The sequence below is a fragment of the Salvelinus alpinus genome, chromosome 2 (assembly GCF_045679555.1).
Source record: "Salvelinus alpinus chromosome 2, SLU_Salpinus.1, whole genome shotgun sequence".
NCBI lineage: Eukaryota > Metazoa > Chordata > Actinopteri > Salmoniformes > Salmonidae > Salvelinus > Salvelinus alpinus.
The window spans coordinates 59,592,958-59,616,291 of NC_092087.1; the positions used below are offsets into that span (position 1 = coordinate 59,592,958).

Consider the following 23,334-nt stretch of genomic DNA (forward strand, 5'->3'; position numbering starts at 1 on the left):
GTGATCTATAAGTCTTTGCTAGGTAAAGCCCCACCTTATCTCAGCTCACTGGTCACCATAGCAGCACCCACTCGTAGCACGCTCTCCAGCAGGTATGTTTCACTGGTCACCCTCAAAGCCAATTGCTCCTTTGGCCGCCTTTCCTTCTAGTTCTCTGCTGCCAATGACTGGAACGAATTGCAAAAATCACTGAAGCTGGAGACCCATATCTCCCTCACTAACTATAAGCTCCAGCTGTCAGAGCAGCTCACAGATCACTGCACCTGAACATAGCCCATCTGTAAATAGCCCATCCAACTACCTCATCCCCATACTGTTATTTATTTTTTTGCTTCTTTGCACCCCAGTATCTCTACTTGCACATTCATCTTCTACACATCTATCATTCCAGTGTTTAATTGCTAAATTGTAATTATTTTGCCACTATGGCCTATTTATTGCTTTACCTCCCTTATCTTACCTCATTTGCACACACTGTATATAGACTTTTTTTCTCTATTGTGTTATTGACTGTATGTATGTTTATTCCATGTGTAACTCTGTGTTGTTTGTGTCGCACTGCTTTGCTTTATCTTGGCCAGGTCGCAGTTGTAAATGAGAACTTGTTCTCAACTAGTCTACCTGGTTAATAAAGGTGAAATAAAAAATAAAAAAATACAATTTGGCACACACTGTTTGAATCAACGTTGTCTCCACGTCATTTCAAAGAAATTATGTTGAACCAACGTGTAATAGACGTTAAATTGACATCTGTGCACAGTGGGTTTGCAGACACAGTTATTTGAAAACAAACTTCCAAGAGTCACCCAGTACTGTCAGTTTTACTGTTACTTTAGGTAAGGTGCGAATTATGGGGGAGCCAGGGGGGACTCAGATCCCTGAATGAGACATTAACTCCCCTAAATACAACAAAAGTCTAACTTTGGGGGGGGTCTCTAAATAATGCTAATTTAACCATTCTCCTATTTGTTTTAAATATAGTGGTAAATATGTTTTACCGTGGTAAATATTAAAATAAAAGCTTCCAAATGAAACTAACACCTCTCCATCGTGGCGGCGCTGAATTTCGGCTTCAACCGAGCTCCTTTAAGCATAGATTTTCCTTTTTACTTCCTTATTTTTTTCGCCATTTGTTTTCCATGCTGCCTTGATAGAAAAATAACCTTAATTCCAATACATTAGATTTATCTGTTAATTTTTCATCGTTTGCTTTTGTCAGTCAGCTGTTTGGAGTGCTCATAGATTTTCTGTTGTTGTTGGTGCACGCGAGTAGGCTACTGGTGTTTTCCGTGCCATCCGTGGCCAGAAGTAGTAGACCGTTTATTAAGCTTTATTATTTGTTTTCTTTCCTGGATTAGGTGATGATGGTCAACAATATCACGAGACAACTAGCCACCAATGTGCATCCAATCCATCCAACAAGTAGGCTATACTTTAATGACGGTATGGTGCATTCAGGAAAGTATTCAGACCCCTTTCCTTTTTCCAAATGTTGTTACGTTATAGCCTTATTCTAAAATGGATTAAATAAGTATCATTCTACACACAATACTCATTATGACAAAGTGAAAACAGGTTGTTAGAAATACCTTATTTACATAAGTATTCAGACTCTTTGCTATGAGACTCAAAATTGAGCTCAGGTGCATCCTGTTTCCATTGATTATCCTTGATGTTTCTACAACTTGCCTGTGGTAAATTCATTTGATTGGACATGATTTCTAAAGGCACACACCTGTCTATATAAGGTCCCACAGTTGACAGTGCATGTCAGAGCAAAAACCAAGCCATGAGGTTGAAGGAATTGTCCGTTGAGCTCCGAGACAGGATTGTGTCGAAGGCACAGATCTGGGGAAGGGTACCAAAACATGTCTGCAGCACTGAAGGTCCCCAAGGACACAGTGGCCTCCATCATTCTTAAATTGAAGAAGTTTGGAACCACTACGACTCTTCCTAGAGCTGGCCGCCCGGCCAAACTGAGCAATCGGGGGAGAAGATCCTTGGTCAGGGAGGTGACCAATGATCCGATGGTCACTCAGACAGAGCTCCAGAGTTCCTCTGTGGAGATGGGAGAACTTTCCAGAAGGACAGCCACCTCTGCAGCACTCCACCAATCAGGCCTTTATGGTAGGTTTACCTTCCAACAGGACAACGGCCATAAGCAAACAACCAAGACAACTCAGGAGTGGCTTTGGGACAAGTCTCTGAATGTCCTTGAGTGGGCCAGCCAGATTGAACATCTCTGGAGAGAACTGAAAATAGCTGTGCAGCGACGATCCCCATCCAACCTAACAGAGCTTGAAAGGATTTGCAGAGAACAATGGGAGAAACTCCCCAAATACAGGTGTGCCAAGCTTGTAGCGTCATACCCAAGAAGACTCAAGGCTGTAATCGCTGCCAAAGGTGCTTCAACAAAGTACTGAGTAAAGCGTCTGAATACTTATGTAAATGTGATATTTCAGTTTAGGATTTTTTATAAATTTACAAACCGTTTTTTTCTTTGTCTATATGGGGTATTGTGTGTCGATTGATAAGGGACAAAAAACAGTGTAATCAATTTTAGAATAAGGCTGTGAAATGTGGAAAAAGTCAAGTGGTCCGAATGCACTGTAGGTGACTCTTTCAGCTAGAAGAGGTTAACGCTCAGTTAGAAGCATTCAATTTTGCAATGACATAGGCTTACATTATTTTTTATTTCTGTGCCCATAAAAACTGTTTTCACGGCGAAACGTAATGAAATGTTACGTAGGCGTAGTTACAGTGCATTTTCCAAGATCTCCAAGATCCATGATTCGTACAGGGTTTAGTTCAATGTTGTAATTAATTTGCTAAATGCTTAATAATGACAAATAACACTGTCATAAATGTCATTAATGTAATGAAGGAAAGGTATTGTTTTATGTCACACGATCTGTGAAGACTCCAAGCATTAACTCATGAATTATAGGCAACTCATGAACCAATGTGTAAAACATGTTTTGATTCAACTCATGTATTATATTGAATGTAGGCTACCTGTTCTGCCTGTGTTCATGTGTGTAAAATTGCCTCGGTTAAGAGGGTAGGCTACCGGCAGTGGTGTAGGCCTAGTGGAGGGTAAACACAAGTAAATGCTGTTTAACCAGCTTTTTCAGAAAAATGCATTGAAAGTATAGGGAGCATGACCGCTTTTTTACCGCGCCCGGGAATCAGTTCACCAACCATTTTTCCCCCCCCAAAATATCACTGGCTACCGGTAGACCTATTTGAAGTTCATGGTAATACACATTGTAGCCTAGTCTAATAAGTTGACCAACTTGTCACACTGTGATCTGGTTCATGTGTCCTTGTGATTGTCTCCCCCCCCTCCAGGTGTCGCTTATTTTCCCCGGTGTATTTATCCCAGTTCGTCTTGTTTGCCAAGTCAACCAGCGTTTTTCCTTGCTCCTATTTTTCCCAGTCTCTGTTTGTTTCTAGTCCTCCTGGTTTCGACCATTGCCTGTCCTGACTCTGAACCCGCCTGCCTGACCACTCCTGTTCTGACTACCAGCCTGCCTATCCCCTTGTACTGTTTTGGACTCGGATCTGGTTTCTGACCCCTGCCTGGCCTGACCTCGAGACTTCCTATCGCCTGGTACTGTTTGGACTCTGACCTGGTTTATGAATTCTTGCCTGTCCCCGACCTGCCTTTGCCTACTCCCTTTGTTATAACAAATATCGGAGCTCGACCATCTGCTCCTGTGTCTGCATTTGGGTCTCGCCTTGTGCCCTTATACATGTGACCATTCTATTTTTACCAGGACAGTTTCAGCCACATTTCAGGTTTTCTGACTTTTCAGGCTGCATTTTTTTTAAAAACATTTGTCAGGAAGATGCATCAATTAATGTAGGCCTAATCAATGGCAATCGCTGAATGTCATTGGGCACATTTTTTTGGTGTTTTGTAAACAGAAGTCTATTTCCATTAGAGATTTCAGTTTACTCTTTGTAAACTGGAAACCACACACCCTGAGGCTGCATTCATCGTAGCTGGGGATTTTAACAAGGCTAATCTAAAAACAAAACTCCCTAAATTCTATCAGCATATCGATTGTGCTACCAGGGCTGGAAAAACACTAGACCATTGTTATACTAATTTCCGCGACGCTTATAAGGCCCTCCCCCGCCCCCCTTTCGGAAAAGCTGACCACGACTCCATTTTGTTGATTCCAGCCTACAAACAAAAACTCAAACAACAAGCTCCCGCGCTCAGGTCTGTTCAACGCTGGTCCGACCAATCTGAATCCACGCTTCAAGACTGCTTCGATCACGCGGATTGGAATATGTTCCGCATCGCGTCCAACAACAATATTGACGAATATGCTGATTCGGTGAGCGAGTTCATTAGGAAGTGCATTGACGATGTCGTACCCACAGCAACGATAAAAACATTCCCAAACCAGAAACCGTGGATTGACGGCAGCATTCGCGTGAAACTGAAAGCGCGAACCACTGCTTTTAACCAGGGCAAGGTGACCGGAAGCATGACCGAATACAAACAGTGTAGCTATTCTCTCCGCAAGGCAATCAAACAGGCTAAGTCTCAGTACAGAGACAAAATCGAGTCGAAATTCAACAGCTCAGACACAAGAGGTATGTGGCAGGGTCTACAGTCAATCACGGATTACAAAAAGAAAACCAGCCCCGTCGAGGACCAGGATGTCTTGCTCCCAGACAGGCTAAACAACTTTTTTGCCCGCTTTGAGGACAATACAGTGCCACTGACACGGCCCCCTACCAAAACCTGCGGGCTCTCCTTCACTGCAGCCGAGGTGAGTAAAACATTTAAACGTGTTAACCCTCGCAAGGCTGCAGGCCCAGACGGCATTCCCAGCCGCGTCCTCAGAGCATGCGCAGACCAGCTGGCTGGTGTGTTTACGGACATATTCAATCAATCCTTATCCCAGTCTGCTGTTCCCACATGCTTCAAGAGGGCCACCATTGTTCCTGTTCCCAAGAAAGCTAAGGTAACTGAGCTAAACGACTACCGCCCCGTAGCACTCACTTCCGTCATCATGAAGTGCTTTGAGAGACTAGTCAAGGACCATATCACCTCCACCCTACCGGACACCCTAGACCCACTCCAATTTGCTTACCGACCCAATAGGTCCACAGACGACGCAATCGCAACCACACTGCACACTGCCCTAACCCATCTGGACAAGAGGAATACCCATGTGAGAATGCTGTTCATCGATTACAGCTCAGCATTTAACACCATAGTACCCTCCAAACTCGTCATCAAGCTCGAGACCCTGGGTCTCGACCCCGCCCTGTGCAACTGGGTCCTGGACTTCCTGACGGGCCGCCCCCAGGTGGTGAGGGTAGGTAACAACATCTCCACCCCGCTGATCCTCAACACTGGGGCCCCACAAGGGTGCGTTCTGAGCCCTCTCCTGTACTCCCTGTTCACCCACGACTGCGTGGCCATGCACGCCTCCAACTCAATCATCAAGTTTGCGGATGACACTACAGTGGTAGGCTTGATCACCAACAACGACGAGACGGCCTACAGGGAGGAGGTGAGGGCCCTCGGAGTGTGGTGTCAGGAAAATAACCTCATACTCAACGTCAACAAAACAAAGGAGATGATTGTGGACTTCAGGAAACAGCAGAGGGAGCACCCCCCTATCCACATCGACGGGTCAGTAGTGGAGAAGGTGGAAAGTTTTAAGTTCCTCGGTGTACACATCACGGACAAACTGAACTGGTCCACCCACACAGACAGCGTTGTGAAGAAGGCGCAGCAGCGCCTCTTCAACCTCAGGAGGCTGAAGAAATTCGGCTTGTCACCAAAAGCACTCACAAACTTCTACAGATGCACAATCGAGAGCATCCTGTCGGGCTGTATCACCGCCTGGTACGGCAACTGCTCCGCCCACAACCGTAAGGCTCTCCAGAGGGTAGTGAGGTCTGCAGAACGCATCACCAGGGGCAAACTACCTGCCCTCCAGGACACCTACACCACCCGATGTCACAGGAAGGCCATAAAGATCATCAAGGACAACAACCACCAAGCCACTGCCTGTTCACCCCGCTATCATCCAGAAGGCGAGGTCAGTACAGGTGCATCAAAGCAGGGACCGAGAGACTGAAAAACAGCTTCTATCTCAAGGCCATCAGACTGTTAAACAGCCACCACTAACATTTAGCGGCCGCTGCCAACATACTGACCCAACTCCAGCCACTTTAAAAATGGGAATTGATGGAAATTATGTAAAAATGTACCACTAGCCACTTTAAGCAATGCCACTTAATACAATGTTTACATACCCTACATTACCCATCTCATATGTATATATACTGTACTCTATATCATCTACTGCATCTTGCCATCTTTATGCAATACATGTACCACTAGCCACTTTAAACTATGCCACTTATGTTTACATACCCTACAGTACTCATCTCATATGTATATACCGTACTCTATACCATCTACTGCATCTGCCATGCCGTTCTGTACCACCACTCATTCATATATCTTTATGTACATATTCTTTATCCCTTTACACTTGTGTGTGTGTGTAAGGTAGTAGTGTGGAATTGTTAGGTTAGATTACTGTTGGTTATTACTGCATTGTCGGAACTAGAAGCACAAGCATTTCGCTACACTCGCATTAACATCTGCTAACCATGTGTATGTGACTAATAAAATTTGATTTGATTTGATTTGATTTGATTTAATCAAATGGCGCGAGTATACATGCAGTTTGGATGCTGGAATTATTTTGTAGGGATTTGTTCGACCGACAATCAGATGAAAAAAGAATGTGTGACACATTAAAAGGTTATTAATTTTTACCGTTTAAATACCGTCTTTATTAATAGGCCCATAAAAAATACTAATAGGCCCATTAACACTTCTTGTCAATAGGAGGGCGCTGTTTTCACTTTTGAAAAAATCGTGCCCAAATGAAATGGCCTCGTACTCTTTTCTAGATCATACAATATGCATATTATTACTATTGGATAGAAAACACTCAGAAGTTTCTAAAACTGTTTGAATTATGTCTGTGAGTAAAACAGAACTCATTTTGCAGCAAACTTCCATGCAGGAAGTGAAAAATCTGAAAACGAGGCTCTGTTTCAGGGCCTGCCTATTCAATTGCCTTATATATATATTTATTTATTTTATTTTTAAAAATGTTATCCCATTTTCTCCCCAATTTTCGTGGTATCCAATCGCTAGTAATTACTATCTTGTCTCATCGCTACAACTCCCGTACGGGCTCGGGAGAGACAAAGGTCGAAAGCCATGCGTCCTCCGAAGCACAACCCAACCAAGCCGCACTGCTTCTTAACACAGCGCGCCTACAACCCGGAAGCCAGCCGCACCAATGTGTCGGAGGAAACACCGTGTACCTGGCCCCCTTGGTTAGCGCGCACTGCGCCCGGCCCGCCACAGGAGTCGCTGGAGCGCGATGAGACAAGGATATCCCTACCGGCCAAACCCTCCCTAACCCGGACGACGCTATGCCAATTGTGCGTCGCCCCACGGACCTCCCGGTCGCGGCCGACTGCGACAGAGCCCGGGCGCGAACCCAGAGACTCTGGTGGCGCAGTTAGCACTGCGATGCAGTGCCCTAGACCACTGCGCCACTCGGGAGGCACAATTGCCTTATATTTATCGATATGCATGTACTTCATACGCCTTCCACTAGAGTGGAGTGGAAGGTGGAATGGGGTGTCTAGCTTGATCTGAGGTCGAACAAGAGCTTTTGGAGTGGCAGGTCAGGAATTTCCTTTGTCTACCAAGGCGCACGAAGCACCTCGATATTGTCTTCTGATAAGCGTTCGGTTTACACGGCGAATATCTCCGGCTCTGATTTTATTTGATACATGTGATCGTAAAGTAGGTTTTTTCAACCGAGTTTTATCAGATTATTCAACGTTTATTGGGACTTTTGGAGTTTTCCGTTCTTTGCGTCGAGAGAAAATGGGAACGTTATCAACATTGGCTAGCATTGTGGCGCGAATTCGACAGAAGAAAAGGACATTCTAAAACCAAACAACGATTTATTCTGGACCAAGGACTCCTTGTACAAGATTCTGATGGAAGCCCAGCAAAAGTAAGAACAATTTATGATGTTATTTCGTATTTCTGTGGAAAATGTTGATTCCTATTCTCTGCCGTTTTGGCGAGCGCTGTCTCGCAATAACGCAAGCTGTTTGTTATGGTAAAGTTATTTAAAAAAATCTAACACGGCGGTTGCATTAAGAACCAGTGTATCTTTCATTTGCCATACAACAAGTATTTTTATGTAAAGTTTATGATGAGTTCTTTGGTCAGATTAGGTGAGTGTCCAAAATATCTCTGGAAATTCTGGTGAATCGATGCTACGTATTCACAATGTATAATCAGGATTTGTAGCTCTGAATATGCACATTTTCGAACAAAACATAAGTGTATTGTATAACCTGATGTTATAAGACTGTCATCTGATGAAGTTGTTCAAGGTTAGTGATTCATTTTATATCTTTTGCTGGTTTTTGCGATAGCTACCTTTTGCGGTGAATAAATGCATTTGTGTGTTTGGCTATTGTGGTAAGCTAATATAATTCTATATTGTGTTTTCGCTGTAAAACACTTAAAAAATCGGAAATATTGGCTGGATTCACAAGATGTTTATCTTTCATTTGCTGTACACCATGTATTTCTCATAAATGTTTTATGATGAGTATTTATGTATTTCACGTTGCTCTCTGTAATTATTCTGGCTGCTTCGGTGCTATTTGTGATGGTAGCTGCAATGTAAAACTATGATTTATACCTCAAATATACACATTTTTTGAACAAAACATAAATGTATTGTATAACATGTTATAAGACTGTCATCTGGTGTAGTTGTTTCTTGGTTAGTGACTAATTATATCTCTATTTGGTCGGTTTTGTGATAGCTACCTATGCGGTAGAAACATGGTGAAAATATGCGGTTGAGTCTTTGGCTATTGTGGTTAGCTAATAGAAATACATATTGTGTTTTCGCTGTAAAACATTTTAAAAATCGGAAATGATGGCTGGATTCACAAAATGTTTATCTTTCATTTGCTGTATTGGACTTGTGATTTCATGAAAATTATATTATATGATATCCCTGTCCCGTTAGGCTAGGCTATGCTAGTCAGCTTTTTTGATGAGGAGGATCCCGGATCCGGGAGAGAGAAGTGGTAGAGGTTAAAAAATATTATATAGAGCCCCCCCGAATGTCGTGGTGTAATTTGCACTCTGACTATAGGCGTTGCATTTTGAGAGATTCAGAATTCTACAGTATGTAAATTGAGTGTTTAATAAATCTTCTTGAGAATACAGGGGGTGCTATTTTACCATTAGCATAATTTGCTCTACAGATTAAACTGCCTCTTATTCAATTATTGCTCTTACTATATGCATATAAATAATACCATTGGAAAGAAAACAATCTCTAGTTTCTAAAACCGTTTCAATTTTGTCTCTGAGTGATACATAAGTCATTTGACAGCACTTTCCATGACCAAGAAGAAAAAAGCAAGATGTGTTATGCCAGCTTCAACGCTCTGCCTATATATGGTCGTGCCCCCTATGACCCGAAACACACCTCATTGGCCTTCCTCTGGGTGACAAGAGGACGTCAGAGGAAAAATATCTTGTTTATCTGGGACTGACGTGAAATGAGAGCTAATTCTTTGGCGTGACCGACAACTTCCGGTTCTCTATATCGTGCGACTTGGAGCTGCGATTGTCTTCTGTTGTACGGCCATTATTATCTCCGTCTCGAAGTTTGTTTGATACATGTGACCAGATCATCGTAATGTATGTTTTTTCAATATAGTTTAATCAGATTATTTGAATTTTTTCGGGAGTTTTGCGGTGTTCCGTTGTCTGATTTTATTATCGTTTGAGAAATCCGTGCCACTCGACCAGTACCTGTGCTAAATGGAGTGGGAAAGGAACCATTCTGAACGCAACCAACGACTCATCTTGACAAAGGACACTTTGATCAACATTCTGATGAAAGATCAGCCATAGTAAGACCCAATTTACGATGTTATATCATATCTGTTGTGCATGTGAACTGGCCGTGGGCGCCCAGCCGAATCTGCCTGGTATAGCTATGCTAATTTAGCGCTACATTTTGTTTTCGTTATAAAACATTTAATAAATCTGAAATATTGTTTGGATTCACCAGATGTTGGGCTTTCAATATCTGTACGCTGTGTATTTTTCTGAAATGTTTTAAGATGAGTAATTAGTTATATGACGTTGGTCTCTGTAATTGTTCTGGCTGGGTCAGCACTATTTCAGATTGCAGCTGCAATGTAGAACTGTGATTTATACCTGAAAAATGCACATTTTTCAAAAAAAAACTATGCTATACCATAAATATTTTATCAGACTGTCATCTTATGAAGTTGTTTCTTGGTTAGTGGCTATATATATTTTTATTTAGTCGAATTAGTGATAGCTACTGACGCAGGAAAAAACTGTTGGGAGTAAAAAAATCGTGTCCTTTGCTAACGTGGTTAGCTAATAGATTTACATATTGTGTCTTCCCTGTAAAACATTTTAAAAATCTGAAACGGTGGCTTTATTCACAAGACCTGTATCTTTCATCTGGTGTCTTGGACTTGTGATTTAATGATATTTAGATGCTACAAGTTACTTGTGACGCTATGCTAGCTATGCTACTCAGTGGGGGGGTGGTGGGGGGTGCTCCCGGATCAGGGTTGGTGACTCGTTAAAGGTTAAAAGCACAAAAAAGGACTTTAAAGACAAGAGAGGACTGATTTGATTCTATTGAACAGAACAGTGTGAAGCTGCTCCCCGGCCTCCTGTGTGGAGAGCTCTGGGAGGCAATGTCTGTTAGGTTACAGCCTTATTCTAAAATGTATTAAATCTTTTTTTTACTCGTCAATCTACACACAATACCACATAATGACAAAGCAAAAATCTTTTTTTTGTTGTTGCTAATTTATAAAACAAAATAGCCAAATATTACATTTATTCAGACCCTTTACTTTAATTTATTTTATTTTATTTAACTAGGCAAGTCAGTTAACTTCTTACGGCTGAAATCCCGTTAACGGGCTCGATTTGACAACAGCCTGTGAAGGTGCAGGGCGCCAAATTCAAACAACAGAAATCTCATAATTAAAATTCCTTATACACCATTTTAAAGATAAACTTGTTTTTAATCCCACCACAGTGTCCGATTTCAAAAAGGCTTTACGTCGAAAGCATACCAGTGCGATTATGTTAGGTCAGCGCCTAGTCACAGAAAAACACAGCCATTTTCCAGCCAAAGAGAGGAGTCACAAAAAGAAGAAATAGAGATACAATTAATCACTAACCTTTGATGATCTTCATCAGATGGCACTCATAGGTTTTCATGTTACACAATACATGTATGTTTTGTTCGATAAAGTTCATATTTATATAAAAAAATCTCAGTTCACATTGGTGCGTTATGTTCAGTAATGTTTTGCCTCCAAAACATCCGGTGATTTTGCAGAGAGCCACATCAATTTACAGGAATACTCATAATAAACATTGATAAAAGATACAAGTGTTACACATTGAACTTTAGATAAACTTCTCCTTAATGCAACCGCTGTGTCAGATTTCAAAAAAGCTTTACGGCAAAAGCACACCATGCGATAATCTGAGTACAGCTCTCAGATACCCGCCATGTTGTGGAGTCAACAAAAGTCAGAAAAGTTTTTGTTTGCGCGTTTAGTCCAGTAATCCAAATGCACAAGGCGCGAGCACTAAGTCCAGACAAAAAGTCAAAATAGTTCTATTACAGTTCATAGAAACATGTCAAACGATGTATAGAATCAATCTTTAGGATGTTTTTATCATAAATCTTCAATAATGTTTCAACCGGACAATTCCTTTGTCTTTAGAATGAAAAGGAACAGAGCTCGTGCTCACGGCTGCGTGCGTGACTAAACAAAAGGCTTTCAACCAGACCCCTGGTTCAAACAGCTCTTATTCTCTCCCCTTTCACAGTAGAAGCCTGAAACAACGTTCTAAAGGCGGTTGACATCTAGTGGAAGCCTTAGGAAGTGCAATCATACCAAATTTACTCTGTATATTGGATAGGCAATCACTTGAAAAACTACAAACCTCAGATTTCCCACTTTCTGGTTGGATTTTTCTCATGTTTTCGCCTGCCATATGATTTCTGTTATACTCACAGACATCATCTAAACAGTTTTAGAAACTTCAGAGTGTTTTCCATCCATATCTACTAATAATATGCATATCTTAGCTTCTGGGCCTGAGTAGCAGGCAGTTTACTCTGGGCACGCCTTTCATCCAAACGTGGTAATAGCGCCTCCCAGCCATAAGAAGTTAAGAACTAATTCTTATTTTACAATGACGGCCTACCCCGGCCAAACCCTCCCCTTATCCGAATTGTGCGCCACCTATGGCCGTCATTTAATCAATTTACTCAGTACTTTGTTGAAGCACCTTTGGCAGCAATTACAGCGTCAAGTCTTCTTGGGTATGACGCTACAAGCTTGGCACACCTGTATTTGGGGAGTTTCTCCCATTCTTCTCAAGCTCTGTCAGGTTGGATGGGGAGCGTTGCTGCACAGCTATTTTCCGGTTTCCCCAGAGATGTTTGATCGGGTTCAACTCTGGACTCTGGCTCGGCCACTCAAGGACATTCAGAGACTTGTCCCGACGGCACTCCTGCACTGTCTTGGCTGTATGCTTAGGGTCGTTGTCCTGTTGGAAGGTAAACCTTTGCCCCAGTCTGAGGTCCTGAGCGCTCGGAAGCTTTGCAATACTTTGCTCTGTTCATTTTTGCCTCAATCCTGACTTCTCCCAGTCCCTGCCACTGAAAGAAAACACAGCATGATGCTGCCACCACCATGCTTCACCGTAGGAATGGTGCGAGGTTTCCTCCAGACGTGATGCTTGGAATTCAGTGCAAAGAGTTAAATCTTTATAAATCTTTTATAAGACCAGAGAATCTTGTTTCTCATGGTTTGAGACTCTTTAGGTGCATTTCGGCAAACTCCAAGCAGGCTGTCATGTGCTTTTACTGAGGAGTGGCTTCCGTCTGGCCACTCTACCATAAAGGCCTGACTGGTAGAGTGCAGCAGAGATGGTTGTCCTTCTGGAAGGTTCTCCCATCTCCACAGAGGAACTCTAGAGTTCTGTCAGAATGACCATCGGGTTCTTGGTCACCTCCCTGACCAATGATATTCTCCCCCGATTGCTCAGTTTGGCCAGGCGGCCAGCTCTAAAAAGGGTTCAAATGTTTTCAATTTAAGAATGATGGAGACCACTGTTTTCTTGGGGACCTTCAATGCTGCAGAAATGTTTTGGTACCCTTCCCCAGATCTGTGCCTCGACACAATCCTGTCTCGGAGCTCTACGGACAATTCCTTCGAACACATGGCTTGGTTTTTGCTCTGACATGCACTGTCAATTTTGGGACTTTATATACTGTAGACAGGTTTGTGCCTTTCGAAATCATATACAATCAATTTGTAGAAACATGTCAAGGATGATCAATAGAAACAGGATGCACCTGAGGTCAATTTCGTGTCTCATAGCAAAGGGTCTGAATACTTATGTAAATAAGCTATCTGTTTTTTATTTTTTATAAATTTGAAAAATGTATAAAAACCTGTTTTTGCTTTGTCATTATGGGGTATTGTGTGTAGATATTGGGTATTGTGTTAGAATAAGGCTGGAACGTAATAAAATATGGAATAAGTCAAGGGGTCTGAATACTTTCCCGAATTAACTGTATATGCATAATATTTGCTCTTAGAAGCAATGTGGGATCTGAGGCTCATATTCCTTTCAAGTCGTACCCAGTGATGTATATATACCCTGGATTGCAGATGCTATATATTTGCCAATGAGAGGCTTTGAACCCACCAGTCGGCCATATTGGCACTCCCCGGAAGGAGCAGTCCTCCATAAAAATGAATGGAATTCTACAGTATTTAAATTAAAATTGTATTTAAGTATTTCTTAAATACTTAAAAATATATACTTTAAGGAAATGTATATATTTTTTTTTCATGTTTTATTTTGTCTTTTTAGCTCACTATACATAATTTAAAAGTATGCATTACGTTATCTGCAATAGAATAGAAATGGCAAAAACAAATGTAGACATTGATAAATGCATTTATAAAGCTTCCAAAATATTTTTTTACAACGGTGGGGGAGTACCAATATGGAGGCGTGGTGGCTTCAAAACAGCCCCCCGTATGTCATCTAGTGTATATATAAATCATTGTTCATACCCTTAGATGACACTAAAGAAGGTTAGTGCACAGCGCCATATATCCCAAAGTGTGTCTTGGCACCTGAGAAAAACAAATATAAGTCACCCCGGAAGGTATGTCCTTCCCGAGATAACAGCAAAGGGCTTAATAAATGTGTAATAGCACACTCTTTTTTTCTCTCTTCCGCAATAGAGCTAAGGTGGTGGGGCTGGTAGATCCTAATTCCCTGTCAGAATGTGATGTCTTGCTTATTACCGGCCTCTCCGCTATCATTTGCACAATAATTAGCAAGCTCTAGCAGCAGCGGCACAGGCATGAAGGTCACAGTCCATCATATTCTGTTGTGAAACCGCCAGCAGAACAACAGAGGTGGGGGTGTATTGATTGTTTTCTTCCTTTGAGTTATTGGGTCTCTCTTCTGCCAATAGGAAGTGCTGACACCCATTGCCACCGTTGTCAGGCCAGCAGGAAATATATTGCTAATACCTGCAGCCATTTACACTATGGCCCAGCCCAGCACCGCTGTACTTTTAATATGTTTTCATGTCTCTATCGAACAGCGGCGGTCTATATGTTGACTGTGTAAAAGGTCATACCAAGGGAGGTAAACAACATTACACACTGTTGAGCAATACAACATGAATCTTTTGTCTTGTCCAAGGACAGTGGTAGCACTGAATATTTTATTTTGTCTAGAAAACAAAATCAGCAATGTTTGCAATGTCGCTGACATGGGGATTAATCTAGTATTGTTTGCTGTTCTTTTCAAAACACACAAGTAAATTCCAGTAAGAGGTCTAAAAATGCATTTTTTATTCCTGTTTCATCTTTCTTTTCCTACACATTCTGTTCAAATTATTTCTGCCATTATCCACATATAAACTGACAGGCATTCTATTCCAAATCACAGCTTTTCCATCACACAACACTCACACCAGCACTGGGCAAACTTTCTGCACAAGTTTGCACCGTGCTCCAAAAACATTAATTAGATGCACATTTCCAAACCACCAATACATTTCTAATGTTGCCTGGGAAGAGGGGCCTTTCCGCAGACACAGTGCCGTGGCCGGGGGGTGCAGCTGGGCAACTTGATAAACCATTAGCATAGCTGCGACCATGTTCAATGGATCACCAGACTGATGCATAATTGAGTTCCAGTACGAATGGCCCTTCAGCTAGCCCAGGGGCCATGCTGCCTCACTGTATTTCCTCCCCCTACCACAGCCGAAAAACCGCTGCCACTGATTTCCTTCACTTTCCTCGCCTGCCCTCCCTCGCTGGCAGAATTAATTTCCATCACAATCTCTGATATTCGCAGCAAGTTTGTCCCTGCAGCCATTTTCCTGTTTCTCTCTCTTCTGCTTATCTGTGTTCATCCAGCCTTAATGGTGCGTGGCCTTTACTAGCACAGGCAGAAGGGGTGGTGTGTGTGCTCTGTGTCAGGCAGTAGGGGTGGTAGTGTGGTGTGTGAAGATATGCCTCTAGTGGTGTGGGGGCTGTGCTTTGGCAAAGTGGGTGGGGTTATATCCTGCCTGTTTGGCCCTGTCCGGAGGTATCATCGGATGGGGCCACAGTGTCTCCTGACCCCTCCTGTCTCAACCTCCAGTATTTATGCTGCAGTAGTTTATGTGTCGGGGGGCTAAGGTCAGTCTGTTATATCTGGAGTATTTCTCCTGTCTTATCCGGTGTCCTGTGTGAATTTAAGTATGCTCTCTCTAATTCTCTCTTTCTCTCTCTCGGAGGACCTGAGCCCTAGGACCATGCCTCAGGACTACCTGGCATGATGACTCCTTGCTGTCCCCAGTCCACCTGGCCGTGCTGCTGCTCCAGTTTCAACTGTTCTGCCTGCGGCTATGGAACCCTGACCTGTTCACCGGACGTGCTACCTGTCCCAGACCTGCTGTTTTCAACTCTCTAGAGACAGCAGGAGCAGGAGAGATACTCTCAAAGCCAACTGATATTTACTCCTGAGGTGCTGACTTGTTGCACCCTCGACAACTACTGTGATTATTATTATTTGACCATGCTGGTCATTTATGAACATCTTGGCCATGTTCTGTTATAATCTCCACCCGGCACAGCCAGAAGAGGACTGGCCACCCCTCATAGCCTGGTTCCTCTCTAGGTTTCGGCTATTCTAGGGAGTTCTTCCTAGCCACCGTGCTTCTACACCTGCATTGCTTCCTGTTTGGGGTTTTAGGCTGGGTTTCTGTACAGCACTTTGATATATCAGCTGATGTAAGAAGGGCTATATAAATAAATTGGATTGGATTTTATTTGTCAGGCTGTAGGGGAGGTGTGTGTGGTGTGTGTGAGGTGGGCAGTAGGAGTAGCGGCCACACACAGACCTGTGTGCTAGAGGAGGCCTGCTAGTGCAACCTACAAAAATCACAGTAACCCACTCAACATCTGCAGGGGCATTGCAGGCATGCACTTTAGATAGTCCAGGGTCTCTACCTGTGGTTCAACCCACTCCACACAGGAATAGCCAGCAAGACGTGTTAGCGCAGGTCATTTCACCCTTCATGTTATAAAATTACATTTTCAAATGAACATACAGTGAGCTCAAAAAGTGTTGGGACAGTGACACGTTTGTTGTTGATTTCGCACCGTACACCAGAACTTTACATTTTAGGGTATTTTCATCCACATTGGGTGAACCGTTTAGAAATTACAGCACTTTTTGTACATTTCAGGTGACCAAAGGAAGGGGGACAAATTCACTTGTACAGTATGTGTATTAAAGTAGTAAAAAGTTAAGTATTTGATGACTACATCAATGACTACATCAAGCTTATGATTCTACAAATTTGTTGGAGGCATTTGGTGTTTGTTTTGGTTGTGTTTCAGATAATTTTGTGCCCAATTAATGGTAAATAATGTATTGTGTCATGTTGGAGTCACTTTTATTCTAAATAAGAATAGAATATGTTTCTAAACACTTCTACATTAAAGTGGATGCTACCATGATTACGATAATCCTGAATGAATCATGAATTTTGATGAGTGAGAAAGTTAGAGGCATAAATATAATTTCCCCCCAAAATGCTAACCTTGAGCTTCTAACTTTCTCACTCATTATTATTCCAAAGTGCTGGAGTACAGAGCCTAAACAACAAAAAATGTGTCACTGTCCTAAAACTTTTGGAGCTCACTGTAAGTGTGTTAAGAGGTCACCTTGTGAAATGGGTCAGTACTTATCAATTCAAGCAATCAACAACAAGGGTTTGTTACCCGTGATATGTTCTGGGTAGCCTCTGAGAATAATATCGACAAATACACGGATATGGTGACTGAGTTGTACATGAGATGTTGTACCCACTGTGACTATTAAACCTACTCAAACCAGAAACCGTGGATAGATGGCAGCATTCGCGCATTGCCCGTCAGGCAATCAAACATGCAAAATGTCAGTACAGAGACAATGTGGAGTTGCAATTCAACGGCTCAGAAACAAGACGTCTCTGGCAGGGTCTACAGATAATCACGGACTACAAAGGGAAAACCAGCCACGTCGCGAATACCGACGTCTTGCTTCCAGACAAGCTAAACACCTTCTTTGCCCGCTTTGAGGATAACAGACTGCCACCGCTACCAAGGACTGTGGGTTCTCCTTCTCCATGGCCGACCGTGAGTCAGACATTTAAGCGTGTTAACTCTCGCAAGGCTCCCGGCCCTAGACCCACATCAATTTGCTTACGACCCCAATAGATCCACAGACGGTGTAATTGCCATTGCACTGCACACTGCCCTAACCCATCTGGACAAGCGGAATACCTACGTAAGAATACTCTTCATTGACTGACTATAGCTCAGTATTCAACACCATTGTACCCTCCATGCTCATCATTAAGCTTGGGGCACTGGGGCGGAACCCCGCCCTGTGCAACTGGATCCTGGACATCCTGACGGGCTGGCCCCAGGTGGTGAAGATAGGAAACAACACCTCCTTTTCGCTGATCCTCAACACAGGGGCCACACAAGGGTGCGTGCTCAGCCTCCTCCTGTATTCCCTGTTCACCCATGACTGTAATGGCCACGCACGCCTCCAACTCAATCATCAAGTATGCAGACGACACAACAGTAGTAGGCCTGATTACCAACAATGACGAGACATTCTACAGGGAAGAGGTGAGGTCCCTGGGAGTGTGGTGCCAGGAAAATAACCTCTCACTGAACGTCAACAAAACAAAGGAGCTGATCGTGGACTTCAGGAAACAGCAGAGTGAGCACGCCACTATCCACATCAACGGAACCGCAGTGGAGAAGGTGGAAAGCTTCAAGTTCCTTGGCGTGAACATCACGGACGATCTGAAATGGTCCATCCACACATACAGTGTGGTGAAGAAGGCGCAACAGCGCCTCTTCAACCTCAGGAGTCTGAAGAAACTTTTACAGATGCACAATTTACAGCATCCTGTCGGGCTGTATCACCGCCTGGTACGGCAACTGCACAGCCCGCAAACGCAGGGCTCTCCAGAAGGGTTCTACCAGGACACCTACAGCACCCGATGTCACAGGAAGGCCAAAAAGATCATCAAGGACATCAACAACCCGAGCCACGGCCTGTTCACTACGCTACCATCCAGAAGGCGAAGTCAGTACAGGTGCATCAAAGCTGGGACCGAGAGACTGAAAAACAGCTTCTACCTCAAGACTGTCAGACTGTTAAATAGCCATCACTAGCCGGCTTCCACCCGGTTATGCAACCCTACACCTTAGAGGCTGCTACCCTATATATTTGGAATCACTGGCCACTTTAATAATGGAACACTAGTCACTTTAATAATGTTTACATACTGCTTTACTAATTTCATATGTATATACTGCAGTTATTCTACTGAATTTTAGTCAATGCCACTCCGACATTACTCAATCTAATATTTAGATATTTCTTAATTCCATTATTTTTCTTTTAAATTTGTGTGTTGTTGTGAACTGTTAGAGACTACTGCACTGTTGGAGCTAGGAACACAAGCATTTTGATAAACATCTACTAAATATGTGTATGTGACCAATAATTTGATTTGATTTGAAATAATTAGAGCCTCAGTGATATGTGAAATCCTGTTTCAGACCACTTTCAGGATAACAAGGGATGATGAATAAGCTTGTTGTGTCTCCTTTGGGGGTTGGTGTAACCAGGCACTATTTTTTGGGCAGGCTATACAGTAGGTGGCTGAAGTTTCAATGCAATTGACAAAAGTAGAGCATTTCACCATAAGGGGATGAAGAAATGAAGGAAGAGATTATGTGGGGGAGATAGAGAGTGACGGGAGGCACCAGGCATGGGTGCTTACAAAGCATGCAGCATCCTCAGTAGCTGCCAATCGCTGGCGCGTAACCACTGCAACAGCAAATTAGCCTCCAGGGAGCTTCTCTCCTCAAATTGAAATTGACAGCAGGTGACACTTGCAAACATTAAAATAGCCCTGGCGGAAGCGTGGCCAGAGCTAGCCGTCTCTTTATCAGCAAGGGAGGATAAATAAAAAATGTCATACCCTCTCAGGGCCTTTAAAATTATTCCACTCAGGTCCCCTACCCAAAGAACATAGGAAAATTAAGAGGCTAGCTGACCAGCTGTTCACAGAATCATTTGACTGTATTGAACGTCAATGCTACCTAACATGCTATTCGTTCCTCTGCGTCTGATCTATCCACTTGGCTGGGATTTGCTGTTTGCAATATTTCTCAAAGGCTTCTTCCTTGGTCATTAGTACACTCTTCGAAAAAAAGGTGCTATCGAGAACCTAAAAGGGTTCTTCGGCTGTCCACATAGGAAAACCCTTTGCAGAATAATTTTTGGTTACACAGAGGGTTCTACATGGAACCCAAAAGGGTTCACCTATGGGCACAGGCAAAGAACCCTTTTTCCTAAGAGTGTATGGTTTACAGGCCCTTTTCTCTGGTGAGCATTAGCATTTCTGCTATTGATCTTCTCTGAGCCTGTTTACGCCACTCCAGTACCGTGGGAACAATGAGAGGGGGATGAGGACGGGGGTGGTTATGACTGAGGTAATAGGGGAAGAGGGAGAAAGCCAGAGTGAATAGGAGTGGCTGATTCCACTCATTTCTCTTCTCCCTTTTCCCCACATAGGTTTGATGTTTATGAAGAAGGCTGGATTGTTGAATGGAGAGGCCTAATGAAGAAAGTATTGATTTCCTATAAAGGGGATTTAATCAAACCGGCGCTGACACATCCACAGGGACAGGGCCGGGCAATGGCACCAAATTACACTTCATATACCATCTATTTTTCAGCCGCGTGGATAAATGGAGCTGCCCTGCAGATAGATTAGAGCCTCTGTTGCTCGTTCATCACCAGGAAACAATAGGAGGAGAGCAAAATGATTGAGGCGGCTGGGAGTACTGGGTGATAATGAATGGGAAGGCGGCATCACAAGGCTGGGTGCTCGGCCCCTCGCACATCCATTGGCTAAGGGCTCTTAAATATCTCTCTCAGTGAATCAGAGGTCTTCTCTGTGGTGTTTCCGCTTGATAGGTACAAGACAAAGACCCTAAGTAGTTAAGCGGAGGACGTTTTTCAGTATCTGCAGCTCAAAGTCAAGTATGAGGATGCACTAAACAGTTTGAAATTCACTTAGTCATTTCTTAAACACAGACTAAGTGTAATCCATACCCTGAATTTTATGCTCTTTTTAATTAGCCTTTTTAATTCTTCTCAGGAATGAATTACCATTGAAATGGTACTAATGCTTTATGACAGAGTGTTCCAAATGTTTTCACTCGGGGCCCCCCTTCCAATATTGGCACACGCCAAGTCTATTTCTATGGGCATAAGCACTGTTCATGACACAAACTGTTCACGCCCCTCTTGTTGGAGTAGAGAATTTTGCAGGTTTCAATCTTATTTCCTGCAATTCTACACACTTTCATGTGGTGCAAAGAAAATTATTTTGTTTTAAAGGTACTTTTCTTGCAATTCTATACATTTTGTCATGTCTAATGTGTATTCATGTGATATTTGAGTGACAAAAAAAAATCAACAATATATATGGTCTAAAAAAACAAAATAAAAAAACAGCTGACATGAGCTAGTTGATCTAGACATTTCTGACAAGTTATAAATAGCTCTCTAAGGTGTGACTAACATGACAAGAGGAACTGATGATACACTACCCAATTTCGAAATTGCACCTTGTGCATTCTACTATTACAACTTTCAAGAGTAAGTTTAAAACCATTTAAAGTCCTGCCGACACCTCGCGCCCCACAGTTTGGGAGCCACTGTTCTAGATACAGTACTGGTTTTGGGATATATCTGTGCCTACCTTAAGGTTCTGTTGGAATATAGGCTATGGTACAGCCATAGACAAGACATTCATGTATTCTGTATGCTCATATACAAAATCAAATCAATCAAATTAAATTGTATTTGTCATCTGTATCGAATACATCTGGTTTAGACTTTACCTTGAAATACTTGCTTATGAGACCTTCCCAACGATGCAGAGTTAAAACATTTCCAATAAATAGTAACACAAGGGATAAAATACACAAGAATGGAGCTATATACAGGGATACCAGTACCACATCAATCTGCAGAGGTACAAGGTATTTGAGGTAGATATGTACCTGAAGGCAGCGTAAAGTGACTAGGCGTCAGGATAGTTAATAATAAGAGTAAAATAAAGAACAGTGTAGCAGCAGCTAATTATGAGTGTAAAAGTGTGTGAGTGTGTAATGTGTGTGTGTGTGTGTATATATGTAGTGTATGTGAATGTCTTTGGTAGAGTCAATGTAGTGTGTGTGTATATACAGTATTGTCCAGGAAATATGAATAGGGTCAAAAGCAAAACAAATCAAATCACATGTTATTGGTCACACACAAATTTAAAAGTAAATGAATGGAATTAAAACATATAATAATATTAGGATGAGCAATGTCGGAATGGCATTGACTACTACAGTAAAATACATTGTATACAAATGAAATGAGTAAAGCAGTATGTTAACATTATTAAAGTGACCAGTGAATCCATGTCTATGTACATAGGGCAGCCGCCTCTAAGGTGCAGGGTTGAGTAACCGGGTGGTAGCCGTCTAGTGATGACTATTTAACAGACTGATGGGCTTGAGATATAAGCTGTTTTCAGTCTCTCGGTCGTAGCTTTGATGCACTTGTACTGACTTCGCCTTCTGGATGATAGCGAGGTGAACAGGCTGTGGCTCGGGTGATTGATGTCCTTGATGATCTTTTTGGCCTTCCTGTAGCATCGGGTGCTGTAGGTGTCCTGGAGGGCAGGCAGTGTGCCCACAGTGATGCGTTGGGCAGACCGCATCACCCTCTGGAGAGCTCTGCCGTTGCGGGCATTGCAGTTGCCGTACCAGTCGGTGATATATCCCGATAGGATGCTTTTAATTGTGCGTCTGTAAAAGTCTGTGATGGTCTTAGGGGCCAAGACAAATTTCTTCAGCTTCCGGAGGTTGAAGAGGTGGTGTTGCGCCTTCTTCACCACACTTTCTGTGTGGGTGGACCATTTCAGATTGTCAGTGATGTGTACTCCGAGGAACTTGAAGCTTTTCAGCCTTCTCCACTGCGGTTTTATTGATGTGGATAGGGGCAATCTCCCTCTGCTGTCTCCTGAAGTCCACGATCAGCTCCTTCATTTTGTTGACGTTGAGGGAGAGGTTATTTTCCTGGCATCACTCCCAGGGACCTCACCTCTTCCCTGTAGAATGTCTCGTCATTGTTGGTAATCAGGCCTACTACTGTTGTGTCATCTGCAAACTTGATGATTGAGTTAGAGGCATGCGTGGCCACGCAGTCATGGGTGAACAAGGAGTACAAGAGGGAGCTGAGCACACACCCTTGTGGGGCCCCTGTGTTGAGGATCAGCGTCGTGGAGGTGTTGTTTCCTACCTTCAGCAACTGGGGATGGCCCGTCAGGAAGTCCAGGACCCAGTTGCATAGGGTGGGGTTCAGAACCAGGGCCCCAAGCTTGATGATGAGCTTGGAGGGTACTATGGTGTTGAAGGCTGAGCTATAGTCAATGCACAGCATTCTTACATAGGTATTCCTTTTGTCCCGATGGGACAGGGCAGTGTGCA

The 23,334-nt window shown here is 43.0% G+C and overlaps 1 protein-coding gene across 4 annotated transcripts in view; it reads right to left on the reverse strand.

Moving 5' to 3' along the window:
* Positions 1-23,334, reverse strand: part of raly (RALY heterogeneous nuclear ribonucleoprotein) — a 186,700-nt gene that overhangs the window by 92,225 nt on the left and 71,141 nt on the right. The window lies entirely within an intron of this gene.